The 13,559-nt window shown below is 26.4% G+C and overlaps 2 long non-coding RNA genes across 2 annotated transcripts; one reads left to right on the top strand and one right to left on the bottom strand.

Annotated features, from left to right (window-relative positions):
• Positions 1-658: 658 nt before the first annotated feature.
• On the top strand, positions 659-3,321 carry LOC136083708 (uncharacterized). Its single transcript, XR_010640011.1, has 3 exons — positions 659-1,331; positions 1,527-1,927; positions 3,125-3,321. It is a non-coding gene; the product is annotated as an uncharacterized LOC136083708 (long non-coding RNA).
• Positions 3,322-5,315: 1,994 nt separating this feature from the next.
• On the bottom strand, positions 5,316-10,367 carry LOC136084252 (uncharacterized). Its single transcript, XR_010640427.1, has 2 exons — positions 10,311-10,367; positions 5,316-5,509 (listed from the first exon to the last, which is right to left on the bottom strand). It is a non-coding gene; the product is annotated as an uncharacterized LOC136084252 (long non-coding RNA).
• Positions 10,368-13,559: the final 3,192 nt, after the last annotated feature.

The following is a 13,559-nucleotide window of genomic DNA, read 5'->3' on the forward strand; positions in this document are numbered from 1 at the left end:
TCAAATATACGTTAAATCCTATCATTTCATACCTTGCTTATTTTATTCTGTTGATTATTATTTTATTATTATTATTTCTGTTATGCTATTACCTTTTTTTGTTCTGTTTTAGAAAAGTTAGAAAAATAAGTTAAAATTTTGAGCCAACACTGACATTTTAATTGTTGCTAAACGTTATATTTTGTTATTAGGATTGCAGTTCTTTTATCTGTTTTTTTGTTCTTTATTCAATAAGTATTTGATTTAAATTAAATATGATTATAATTTGATATTTTATTACGAGATATATGTCTTTATATATAAATTAATATGAATCTTTTAATCTCTTAATATGAATTTTTAGATTTTTTCATGTTATTTTTAAATTTTTTGTTCACTCAATTCAATTTATATATGTTTATAGTTTGCATATATGTTTATATTATGTTCAAAATTAAAATGTTTTTGATAAATATATGTATGTGGTAATATGTGTTATATAATTGTTTTCTAAATGTATTTTTAAAATAGTGTAAAATGTATCTATTGTGTATATAAATATTATAAGAAGTGTTTATATATGTTATATAAATTTAAATAAATATATTGTGTTTTATAGTTAGTATATATGTTTATATTATGTTGTTTCCATGACATGGAAACAACATAATATAAACATATATACTAACTATAAAACACAATATATTTATTTAAGTTTATATAACATATATAAACACTTCTTATAATATTTATGGATCATGTTTTCAAAGTGTGTGACTTGGCAAACGTGTTGAGCAAGATTTTGCATAAAGTTGTTATTTATGTTACTAATGTTGTTACATTTGGCTTACCTTTATGTTGGTGTCTATTGTTAAAAATTATAAGTGGTTTTATTATTGAAAGTCACTGCTTTTAATCATTCACTAAAAGCCACTCAAGAAAAATCATTTTGCCATATATATATTTTGTTTATATCTTAATTTGAATTTTTAGAACCATGACGTACCAACATGAATTGTTTTCTAAAAGCTAACATGAAATAACAATATTTAACAACTACTACTCTCTTATCATGACATCTTATCTCTATCTGATATTTTGATTTGCGATTCATATATGATGTTTTTCTTTATATTTACTTATCCATTACATTTTTTCATTTCAGATTTATCATATGATGGATTTATGCGATATAAGAGAACAAATATATGTAAATCTTTATGAATTTTTTAAAAACATCTGCTAATAATTAGTCCAGTCAACGTTCAAACTTCAATTTTGCATATGTCATCTTTAAGTAGTTTCTAGGCTTTTCTAAATGTGTTTCTTATTCACATGGTTTTACAAGCAAGGTATGCAAGCAAATTTGAGCTGAAAATTTTTTTTTTTAGCCTTTAAGGAGAATTGGCGTTACACTTTTTTAAATTTAATTTGTTTAAATATAGTAGTTTTAACAAATAAATGTTTGTTTGTTCTTTGTTTTTTTACTTATTTGTTTTCTTAAGAACTTGGCAACTTATCTAAGTAAGTTTTTTTTTTCTTTTTAGTGCAATTGGAAAGAGCTGAAAGTTATTTTTTAGAGCAATTGAAAAGAACTGAAGTGTTGTTTAGTTACTTCACACGGTATAACTGATCCTGATTTGAGTAAGTTTACTATTTTGTTTTATTTTATATTGGATTTATTTGAGATTTGGTTTATGTTATATTAGATATATATTTTATGTATTTAACATGGAAAACTGACTGTAATTTGTTGACACAAAAGTTTATAAACATAAATCTGCCAATCTTTCAGTATATTTTATATTTCTCTGTATCTATATAAATATTCTTTCTTAGAAAAAATAACAGACTAGAAAAAATAAATAAATTCCTTTTGAAAGTAGTTGAAAAAATGATGATGTTTTTCCATATTTCATTGTGTAAAGTGTAATACCACTTTTTAAAGGTATGTGAATAGATATATAGGGGAACATGGGGCAAGATGACAACTGTTTCGAAAAACGCCTGTATCTTAGTCTGTCCCAAAAATTAAAACTTACCTTTAGCTGGTAATGTAGCGATGTAATAAATCAAGTCAAACAAGGATAAAAAAATTTTTTCTCAATGTCGGAAAAACTTTTTTAATACTTAGCTTTCGTCACAAAAATAATATTTAAAAAGAAACCATTGATAAATCTAGTAAAATTAATCTTCTTCCCTTTCAGCTAAAGTCAACTGTTATATTTAGTTTTGCTTAAGAGATAACTGTAGGTCGTCATCTTGCCCCATTTGTCATTTTACCCCATGTTCCCCTATATATATATATATATATATATATATATATATATATATATATATATATATATATATATATATATATATATATATATATATATATTTAAATAATTAATTTAGAGTAAAATATACTGATTGACATTGCTTCATTTTTTTATACAAGATTGTGCATTTATTATTTTTGTGCATTAAGGTAAAAATAATTTTGTGCATTGTAGTCTAGATTCTTTTTTAATTAAAAATAATTGATGCAAATAAATGTTGTTTAATATTTTTGATAAACGACTAATGTATGTAAACATATAAAAAGATATGGATTTCAATAAATCTTAAGTTTAAGTAAAGTCTTTAATTAGAAAAGATCACAATTTGTAAGATTCTTTTACGTTCATTTATTCAGTTGCAGCAATAGTAAGATTACTGGTAATATGTTTAATGATAATAGTTAAATTGAAATAGATAGTATTAGGCTCAACGAAGTTATTAATGTAAATGCTTATAGGCAATTTGAAAATAGTAGTCAAATGAAAAAAATAGATAATTTCTAAGAAATATTTTACGATTTGCTTGCTATTTTATGGTATAATTGTTTAAATTGTTTAACTATAATTGTCTCACGATTGTTCAAATATTGTAATTAATAAAATCTTTTCAGTCCAAGTATTTAAGTTAATAAAATATTTTATTAAGTTGTGGTGTTATTTGCCAGTGTTACTACATTGTGTTGCCTAGCCTTTTTATAATCTTTTTTAGTTATTCTGTAGTCACGGAATATATATTTTCTGTTATTATTATCCTAATTCTACTAACAATAAAATGCAAATAGTACTTTTGTAATTAAATTTTTTTTTTTAATTTTATTTTTTAGGTATTTGCAGGCTTTACTTGACTTTCCGTTTCTGGTACCTGTGTTGTGACAGATTTTAAAAAGAACTCAACTGATGTTAATTGCGGTCTTCGTCTTTAACTATAAGCAATGATGTTGCTGATAGGGAGTCAAAGTTAAAATATTTACAGATAAATTTGTATTTAATTTTTTAGATAATATATCAAGTTATTAATGTGTTTTTATTGTTATTAACGATTTAATAACTCATAACCCGTATTACGGGTTGCTTACTGCTAGTCATTATCATTATGTTATGATTTCATATTAGTTAATAAAATTGTTTTGAATATTCTCTGGTTATCGTGTTTTATACGTGTTTAAATGCGAGTTTGATACTCAGTAGGCGTCGTATTGTATACCTGTCTTTATACGCATCTGATGTCTATTTTTAATGCGCGTTTGACACGATAAAATGGCTAACAAATATTCGTAAATAATGCGTATTCTGGAAAGTTTTAAATGCGCATGTAATACCAGGAAAATATCGTATTGAGTATTCTCTGGTTATCGTGTTTTATACGTGTTTACAAGAGTTTTAAATGCGAGTTTGATACTCAGTAGGCGTCGTATTGTATACCTGTCTTTATACGCATCTAATGCGTATTTCTAATGCGTATTCGACACGATAAAATGGCTAACATACATACCACATCGATACGTATTTAAACGAGTTTCTAATGCGCATTTACAACTAAATTTGCCGACTGGGATCATATCCGATTTTGATCAAATATTATAAATACGTATTTTTGATAAATAAGTGGTATTGAACTCGATTTCGAAACTTAAAACTAAATGCGCATTTTTCTGGTATCAATGGCGGTATGTTATACGTGATCAATACTCAGAGTATTTACAATACTAGATATGCCGACTGGGATGTTTATGCGTCCACACTCTTACACATTGTTCTCATAACTCTATTTTCTTCAATTTTTGCAAATCAAAATATTAAAACTGAGTAATTTTATAGTCAGCTATGATGTGTGTAAATGATGTTAATCTAATAAACTATGTCACTGAATCTTTCAAATTAGTTCCCAGTCGGCAAATTTAGTTGTAAATGCGCATTAGAAACTCGTTTAAATACGTATCGATGTGGTATGTATGTTAGCCATTTTATCGTGTCGAATACGCATTAGAAATACGCATTAGATGCGTATAAAGACAGGTATACAATACGACGCCTTCTGAGTATCAAACTCGCATTTGAAACTCTTGTAAACACGTATAAAACACGATAACCAGAGAATATTCAATACGATATTTTCCTGGTATTACATGCGCATTTAAAACTTTCCAGAATACGCATTATTTACGAATATTTGTTAGCCATTTTATCGTGTCCCAGTCGGAAAATTTAGTTGTAAATGCGCATTAGAAACTCGTTTAAATACGTATCGATGTGGTATGTATGTTAGCCATTTTATCGTGTCGAATACGCATTAGAAATACGCATTAGATGCGTATAAAGACGGGTATACAATACGACGCCTACTGAGTATCAAACTCGCATTTGAAACTCTTGTAAACACGTATAAAACACGATAACCAGAGAATATTCAATACGATATTTCCCTGGTATTACATGCGCATTTAAAACTTTCCAGAATACGCATTATTTACGAATATTCCCAGTCGGCAAATTTAGTTGTAAATGCGCATTAGAAACTCGTTTAAATACGTATCGATGTGGGATGTATGTTAGCCATTTTATCGTATCGAACACGCATTAGAAATACGCATTAGATGCGTATAAAGACAGGTATACAATACGACGCCTACAGGGTATCAGACTCGCATTTGAAACTTTTGTAAACACGTATAAAATACGATAACCAGAGAATATTCAATACGATATTTTCCTGGTATTACATGCGCATTTAAAACTTTCCAGAATACGCATTATTTACGAATATATGTTAGCCATTTTATCGTGTCAAACGCGCATTAAAAATAGACATCAGATGCGTATAAAGACAGGTATACAATACGACGCCTACTGAGTATCAAACTCGCATTTAAACACGTATAAAACACGATACCCAGAGAATATTCATTACAATTTTATTAACTAATATGAGTTCATAACATATTGATAATGACTAGCAGTAAGCAATCCGTAATACGGGTTATGAGTTATTAAACCATTGATAACAATAAAAACACATTAATAACTTGATATATTATCTAAAATATTAAATGCAAATTTATCTATAAATATTTTAACTTTGACTCCGTATCAGCAACGTCATTGCTTATAGGTAACGACATAAAGACCGCATTAACATCAGTTGAGTTCTTTTTAAAATCTGTCACAACACAAGTACCAGAAAAGGAAAGTCAAGGAAAGCCTGCAAATACCTAAAAAAAGACATAAAAAAAAAATTACAATTTTTAATTACAAAAGTACTATTTGCATTTTATTGTTAGTAGAATTAGGAAACAGAAAATATATGAACCTGTCATTTCGAAAAGGGCACAAGCCACGGCCTACTTAATAACAGGCCTGAAAGACGCGCAAAAAAAAAAAAAAACTGTAGGCGGATATTTTGTAAACAAATATGTCGATTTAAACAATTTTGTAAACAAATAAGTTGAGTTAAAATTTAAAATTCGCTACACTAGCTGCTAAATTGCTTGTTTTCAAATTTTGAGAGCTGTTTATTTTAAAAACCTTTTACAATAAGATAACATTTTTTAATCGATTACTAAAAAAAACAACACTTTTCTTTAATAATATCTTTTCAAATTTCACAAACCCTACAACTTCACAAAACATATTTTACATACATTTACATTTCTGCTCCGCAATGATCATTTTTGTGACAATTTAAGTACTTTTAAAGCTGGTTCTTTTGTCGATCGAGGTGAGTAAAGCTTGCTATAGTTGTTAAATAATATGTTAGATAGTATTTTTCCATGAAACTTATCTATGTTTTCAAATCCATAAAATTCTGCTACCATCATTGTTATATTTATAAAACTTGTCCTACAAACTGATGACATGATGTGATGAAAAAATACATAGCAATAAATCACCCATTGACACATATTGTCTCCAGGTATCTTCAAGCCTCCTCTGTTGATTTCTTTAGTAAATTCTCCAAATTCGTTGTAATAGAACTGCGTATCATATTCATCTACATCATTTCTACTGATGTATCCTGCAATATAAACTAAAGCCATTTTTACAGACTTAGACAAGGCTAACTCCATATTTGAAAGATTATGAAACACATTGAAGGTATTGTCATCATTTAGCAAAAATCCACATTTCAAACAAGCATGTTCACAACATGTTTGAATTCCATCAAAATCTGTGTTTAAATCAAGGAGAAGCTTTGTTTTCTTAATGTTTACTTTTTGTAAAACTTGTTGAACATTAATAAAATATGTTCCACCAGAACCTTGACGTAGCTTACTGAACATTTTTTCAATGGGATCACTAGAAAAATTTCCTAGACATACATATTCGTGTGAAGTGCTGAGGAGATGCTTAGTTAACTCAACCAGTCCTCTACTCGTGTATGCAAGAGCAAGAGCAGTATCTTTGGTAAGTTGTTTTACTCTTTGTCCTTGTTTTTTAGGAACCATTTTTTCAAACATACTTGCTATATCAAGTAAAAAATCTAATCGTTGATCGTTAGGGTTATCAAAGACAGCCCTTTTTAAGTCTTTAGTTTTAACGTCTTCGAACTGACTTTTTACATTTAGGATTTTGAAAAAGTCTACAATTTTTTCTATAAAATCAACAGTTCCACCTGAATCCTGAATTTCTGGATGAATTTTTAATGCAGTTAACGTTTCAACACAAAAAATCTTAAGACATAAAGCAACATTCTGTCGTTCTATAGGTTTTGGACAGATAGAAATTTCATTAAGCTTTGATAGTTTCACAATAGAATTATTTTCTAACTCAACCAGCTTCTTCAAGTCAACCCACTTTGCAGTTTTTTCAAGGCCGCAGTCAGAATACTTTAACTCTTGCATTTTTTCAGTTAACCAATTGTTTCTGATAGATTTGATTAGATGTACATAATCATAGAGCAAAAAAATGTTTTCAGTTGTGCGCCATGGAGAAATCAAATTGAATTTTTTAAAGAATGATTGATTTACTTTATTATTATCACATAAAATTGCAACAGTAATGCCATTACATGAACGAATCAAATTTAACATATTTACAACTTGTTCATATTGAAAATCAGCACTTAAACGATACACTGGCAGTGCTTTGTACAAAAACCTCTTTCCTCCTAATAATGAGCAAATCATAAAACTCAAAACAGTGGTTGCAAAATGTTCTGGATTATTTACTGCTTTTCCAAATAAGTTACCTCCTTGATACGTTAGTTGTGGTTTTACATAAACTTCATCGATTATAATAATTACATTTTTTTGACGAGGATCTTCTAGTTGCATAAAATATTTGTTGAGGAAATCAAAATCCTCTAGCTTACTAACCTTAGATATAAGTTTACCAAGTGTTACAATACTTGGCATTTCATAGTCATCTCTAATACGACTGTAAAGAGATCTTGAAATTGAAAAATACTCAAAAGCCCTACTTAGAATTTCTGGAGAATATTTTTTATTACCAACAAATGTTAATGCATGCATGCTAACAACTTGTTGTAGGATAATGTTTTTTTTATGATCCATTTCAACGGAATGTAAATATCTAATAGCTTCTAAAATTTGTAAGAAAGATGTAATTTTATGTATTCGATTACTGCACAGTGGTATAATAGAGCATCTAGATCCAAAATGAAAACCTTCAAATCGCATATCAATTTTAACTTTTAAAAGAAACTGTGGAATAGCAGAGGTATCAATATAATCCTTACTTTGGATTATTAAACCATCATCCACTGTAAAAGATGTTACTGGAAATGGAATAACTTCTTTGCTTACTTTTAGGCAAAGATCATCAAAACAACTAATTTCATACAAATCCAAGTGAGCTGAAATTTCATCAGGTTTCATGTTACGCGTAGATGGTAGTGATTTTGTTGTTGTTCTTTTTGTTGGTGGAGGTGTAGGAATTTGACTTTGAAATACACAGATGAAAATAGTTGGTGGATTTAAGGGACGAATTTTACCATGAATTTGACAAGTTTCATAATTAACTGGCCAATGATTTTCACAAATGAATGTATTTGGACTATTTGGAATGTTTTCTCTTGGAATAGATCTAATCCATCTTTCTCTTTCTTGAGGATTACGGTTTTTGTTTGGTAATCGAAAAAGTTTAACTTTATGTTCTTTATCATAGTTTCCTCTACAACCAGTCACACAACATTTAAAAGGCATGATATAGTAATTTTTGTTTTGAAAGATTACTAAATACATAAAATACAAATAAAATAATATTGACTATCAAATAATTATAAGCAATTGATTTTAAATATATATTGTGTAGTATATCATATTATGTAAATACATTACTGCATTATATCTATATACATGACTGAATATATATATATATATATATATATATATATATATATATATATATATATATATATATATATATATATATATATATATATATATATATATATATATATATATATATATATATATATATATATATATATATATATATAAACACTAAAAATATAACTAAAAAAACCACAAAACTTTCTCCATTTTTGTTTTGACAAACATCCGCCTACAGTTTTTTTTTTTTTTTGCGCGTCTTTCAGGCCTGTTATTAAGTAGGCCGTGGCACAAGCCCATTTACTAAAAGTTTTCAAAATCAACAAAAATATGATTTTTATTAAAATAATGTCTAGGTTGCTAAAGAAATTAAACATAGAAGTAGATAAATAAAGAACGTATATAATTTATGTATTTTTTATTTTTTATAAAAAAAACACAAACCATACAGAAATTTTTTATTCAAACTTATAAACTAACTGCTAAAAGTTTTAGACTTATGTCCTTTTCGAAATGACAGGTTCATATATTCTGTCTACAGAATGATTAAAAAAGATTATAAAAAGGCTAGACAATGTATTCATTGTTACTATAGTAACGCTGGCAAATAACACCACAACTTAATAAGATATCTTATTAACTTAAATACTTGGACTAAAAAGATTTTATTTATTACAATATTTGAACAATCAAGGGACAATTATAGTTAAACAATTTGAGCAACTATATCATAAAATAGCAAGCAACTGGTAAAATATTTCTTATAAATGGTCATTATCATTGGTGGTTTTAAGAAATACGTAAGAGCTCAGTAATTACATAAGTTTTATTAAATCTCCCACTCATCTTAGAGAGAGAGAGAAAGAAAGTGTTTCCAAAGCAGCATGTTAACAAATGTAAAAAAGCACGGAATAAATACTAGTAACTGGTTTTATTATGTTACCAGTAAACAAAATTACTTTTACCTTGATTAAAAGCTAATTTCCAGCATTTCTTAATTAAGCTCCAGCTTCTCTCTAACTGTTGACTAATGATTAATAGAGTAAATTTCATATCATACTAAATTTACAAAAATTAAAACCATGTTTCAACAGTTAGCTAACTAATCAAAAGATGACAAAGGATAGACAAACTAAAAAAAAAAATGAAAAAAAGAACACAATTATGATAGAAATTATAAAAAAAAAAAAATTATTTAGATTTAAAAGTGTTAATTGTTACTATAAATAGTTAAACTCATACTTTGCTTTGTTCTGAAGTGTCTAAAGTAAAATCAAATTAACAGACATTAACACTGCTTGACACTGAATTCTGTCAAGTAAGTTTTCTGCACTTCGAGTTACATTTCTTACATTTCAACAACGATTAATTTCAACCTGCCTAGATCTCTTTTTTTCATTTGACAACTATTTTAAAGTTGCCTATTAGCATTTTACATCAGTAACTTTGTTGAGCTTAATAATATCTATTTCAATTTCACTTTTATCATATTACCAGTAATCTTACTATTGTTACAATTGAATAAATGAACGTAAAAGAATCTTACAAATTGTGATCTTTTCTAATCAAAGACTTTATTTAAACTTAAGATTTATTGAAATCCATATCTTTTTATTCGTTTACATACATAAGTCGTTTATCAAAAATATTAAACAATATTTATTTACATCAATTATTTTTAATTTAACAAAGAATCTACAATGCACATAATTATTTTTACCTTAATGAACAAAAATAATAAATGCACAATCTTGTATAAAATATTGAAGCAATGTCAGTAAGAATATTTTACTCTAAAGTAATTTTATATATATATATATATATATATATATATATATATATATATATATATATATATATATATATATATATATATATATATATATATATATATATATATATATATATATATATATATATATAGATCTATAGTTTGTTGGCATTGGGAAGAGCGGAAGGAAAAAAGTGATTCTTACGCCAACACATACGTCACTTTTAATTACTTTTGACTTTCGTCCAACATTTTCGTGTTGGACGAAAGTCAAAACCATTAATTTAATTACAAATTAATTGTTATATAAAAAAACCACAAAAACGCAAATTTAATTGACCAGAATGTTTTTAAAAACATTCTGAATGTTTTTAAAACATTCTGAATGTTTTTAAAACATTCTGAATGTTTTTAACAATATAAACAATGTTTTTATTTTTATTTTTTTAATAAAATGTTTTTATTTTTATTTTTTTTACTATAAATCATGCACGGAGTGTTGCTACATCGACTATCTTATAGCCTGACTCGGAAGGGAGTGCTGCTACATCGACTGACAAAAAGCCTGACTCACAAGGGAGTGCTGCTACATTGACTGACAAATAGCCTGACTCGCAAAAGAGTGCTGTTACATCGAATGACAAATAGCCTGACCCGCAAGGGAGTGCTGCTACATCGACTGAGGGTTTGGTTTGGGCAGGCAGTCTAGCATTATTAAAAAAAAAAAAATTCCGGTTTTGCATTTTAATTTTTACTTTTTGTCAACAAAATATGGAAAAAACTTTCGGACAACATCTAAGGGTTTTATATATATATATATATATATATATATATATATATATATATATATATATATATATATATATATACTGAAATATAGGCAGATTTAAGTTTATAAACTTTAGTGTCAACAAATTACAGGCCGTTTTTCATGTTAAATACACAAAATATATATCTAATATAATATATATCAAATATAAAATAAATCCAATATAAAATAAAACAAATCAGTAAACTTACTCAAACCAGTATCACTTACAGTGATACTAAAAAACACTTCAGTTCTTTTCAATCACTCTAAAAAATAACTTTCAGCTCTTTCCAATAGCACTTAAAAATAAAACAAAACTTGCTTAGCTGAGTTGCCTAGTTTATAAGAATCTGAAAACAGATAAGTAAAAAACCAAGAACAAACAAACATTAATTTTTTAGAACTACTGTATTTAAACAAATTAAATAAAACAAAGAATAACGCCAATTCTCCTTAAAAGCTAAAAAAAATTTTCAGCTCAAATTTGCTTGCAGACCTTGCTTGTAAAATAATATGTGAATAAGAAACACATTTAGAAAAGCCTAGAAAAAATTCATAAAAATTTACATACATTTGTTCTTTTATATCGCATAACTCCATGATATGATAAATCTGAAATGAAAAAATGTAATTGATAAGTAAATACAAAGAAAAAAATCAAATATGAATCGAAAATCAATATATCTGATAGAGATAAGATGTCATGATAAGAAAGTAGTAGTTGTTAAATATTGTTATTTCATGTTAGCTTTTAGAAAACAAATCATGTTTGTACTTCATGGTTCTAAAAATTCAAATTGAGATATAAATAAAATGTATATATGGCAAAATGATTTTTCTTGAGTGGCTTTTAGTGAATGATTAAAAGCAGTGAGTTTCAGTAATAAAACCACTTATAACTTTTAACAATGGACACCAACATTAAGGTAAGCCAAATGTAACAACATTAGTAACATAAATAACAACTTTACGCAAAATCTTGCTCAACACGTTTGCCAAGTCGCACACTTTAAAAACATGAAAACAACATAATATAAACATACATAATAACTATAAAACACAATACATTTATTCAACTTTATATAACATATACAAAAACCTCATAATATATTTATATTCACAATAGGTACATTTTATACTATTTTAATGACACATTTATAAAACAATTACATAACACATATTACCACATACATATATTTATCAAAAACTTTTTAACTATGAACATAATATATACATATAAGCAAACTATAAACATATATAACTTGAATTGCGCGAACAAAAAATTTAAAAATAACATGAAAAAATCTAAAAAGATTCATATATATGAATATATATATATGTAAAAACATATATCTCGTAATAAAATATTAAATTATAATTATATTTAATTTAAATCAAATACTTATTGAATAAAGAGCAAAAAACAGATAAAAGAACTGCAATCCTTATAACAAAATTTAACGTTTAGCAACAATAAAATGTCAGTGTTGGCTTGAAATTTTAATTTATTTTTCTAAATTTTTTAAAACAGTACAAAAAAAAGGTAATAGCATAACAGAAATGTTAATAAAATAATAATCAACATAATAGAATAAGCAAGCTATGAAATGATAGGATTTATAATATATTTGAATTATATTAATTTAGGACTTAAATAAAATAAAGATAATAAGAAAATAAGAATATAATAAAAAATAAGAATAAAACAAAATAAATTTAAAAGTAATAATAAATATTTTTATGATAAAGTTTTAATAACTTTTTTAGTACAAAAAAGTACTGTAACTGCATTGGAGATATGCGATACTGCTTCAGCAGAACGATATCTCTTCATACAACTTTTCATGTATTCCTGACTATTCCTTTTCATTCCAGACAAACTTTTTGCTAAATATTTCAAATGAAAACTTTTTTATTTAAATTTTGCTTTTACAATTTCAGTTTAAGCATGCGCTTTAAAGCAAAGATTTTCCGATTTTGATCAAATATTAAATAATACGTATTTTTGATAAATAAGTGGTATTAAACTCGAATTCGAAACTTAAAACTAAATGCGCATTTTTCTGGTATCAACGGCGGTATGTTATACGTGATCAATACTCCGAGTATTTACAATACTAGATATGCCGACTGGGTTTGTTAGCCATTTTATCGTGTCAAACGCGCATTAAAAATAGACATCAGATGCGTATAAAGACAGGTATACAATACGACGCCTATTGAGTATCAAACTCACATTTGAACACGTATAAAACACGATAACCAGAAAATATTCAATACAATTTTATTAACTAATATGAATTCATAACATAATGATAATGACTAGCAGTAAGCAACCCGTAATACGGGTTATGAGTTATTAAATCTTTAATAACAATAAAAACACA

The sequence above is a fragment of the Hydra vulgaris genome, chromosome 08 (genome assembly GCF_038396675.1).
Source record: "Hydra vulgaris chromosome 08, alternate assembly HydraT2T_AEP".
NCBI classification, from domain to species: domain Eukaryota; kingdom Metazoa; phylum Cnidaria; class Hydrozoa; order Anthoathecata; family Hydridae; genus Hydra; species Hydra vulgaris.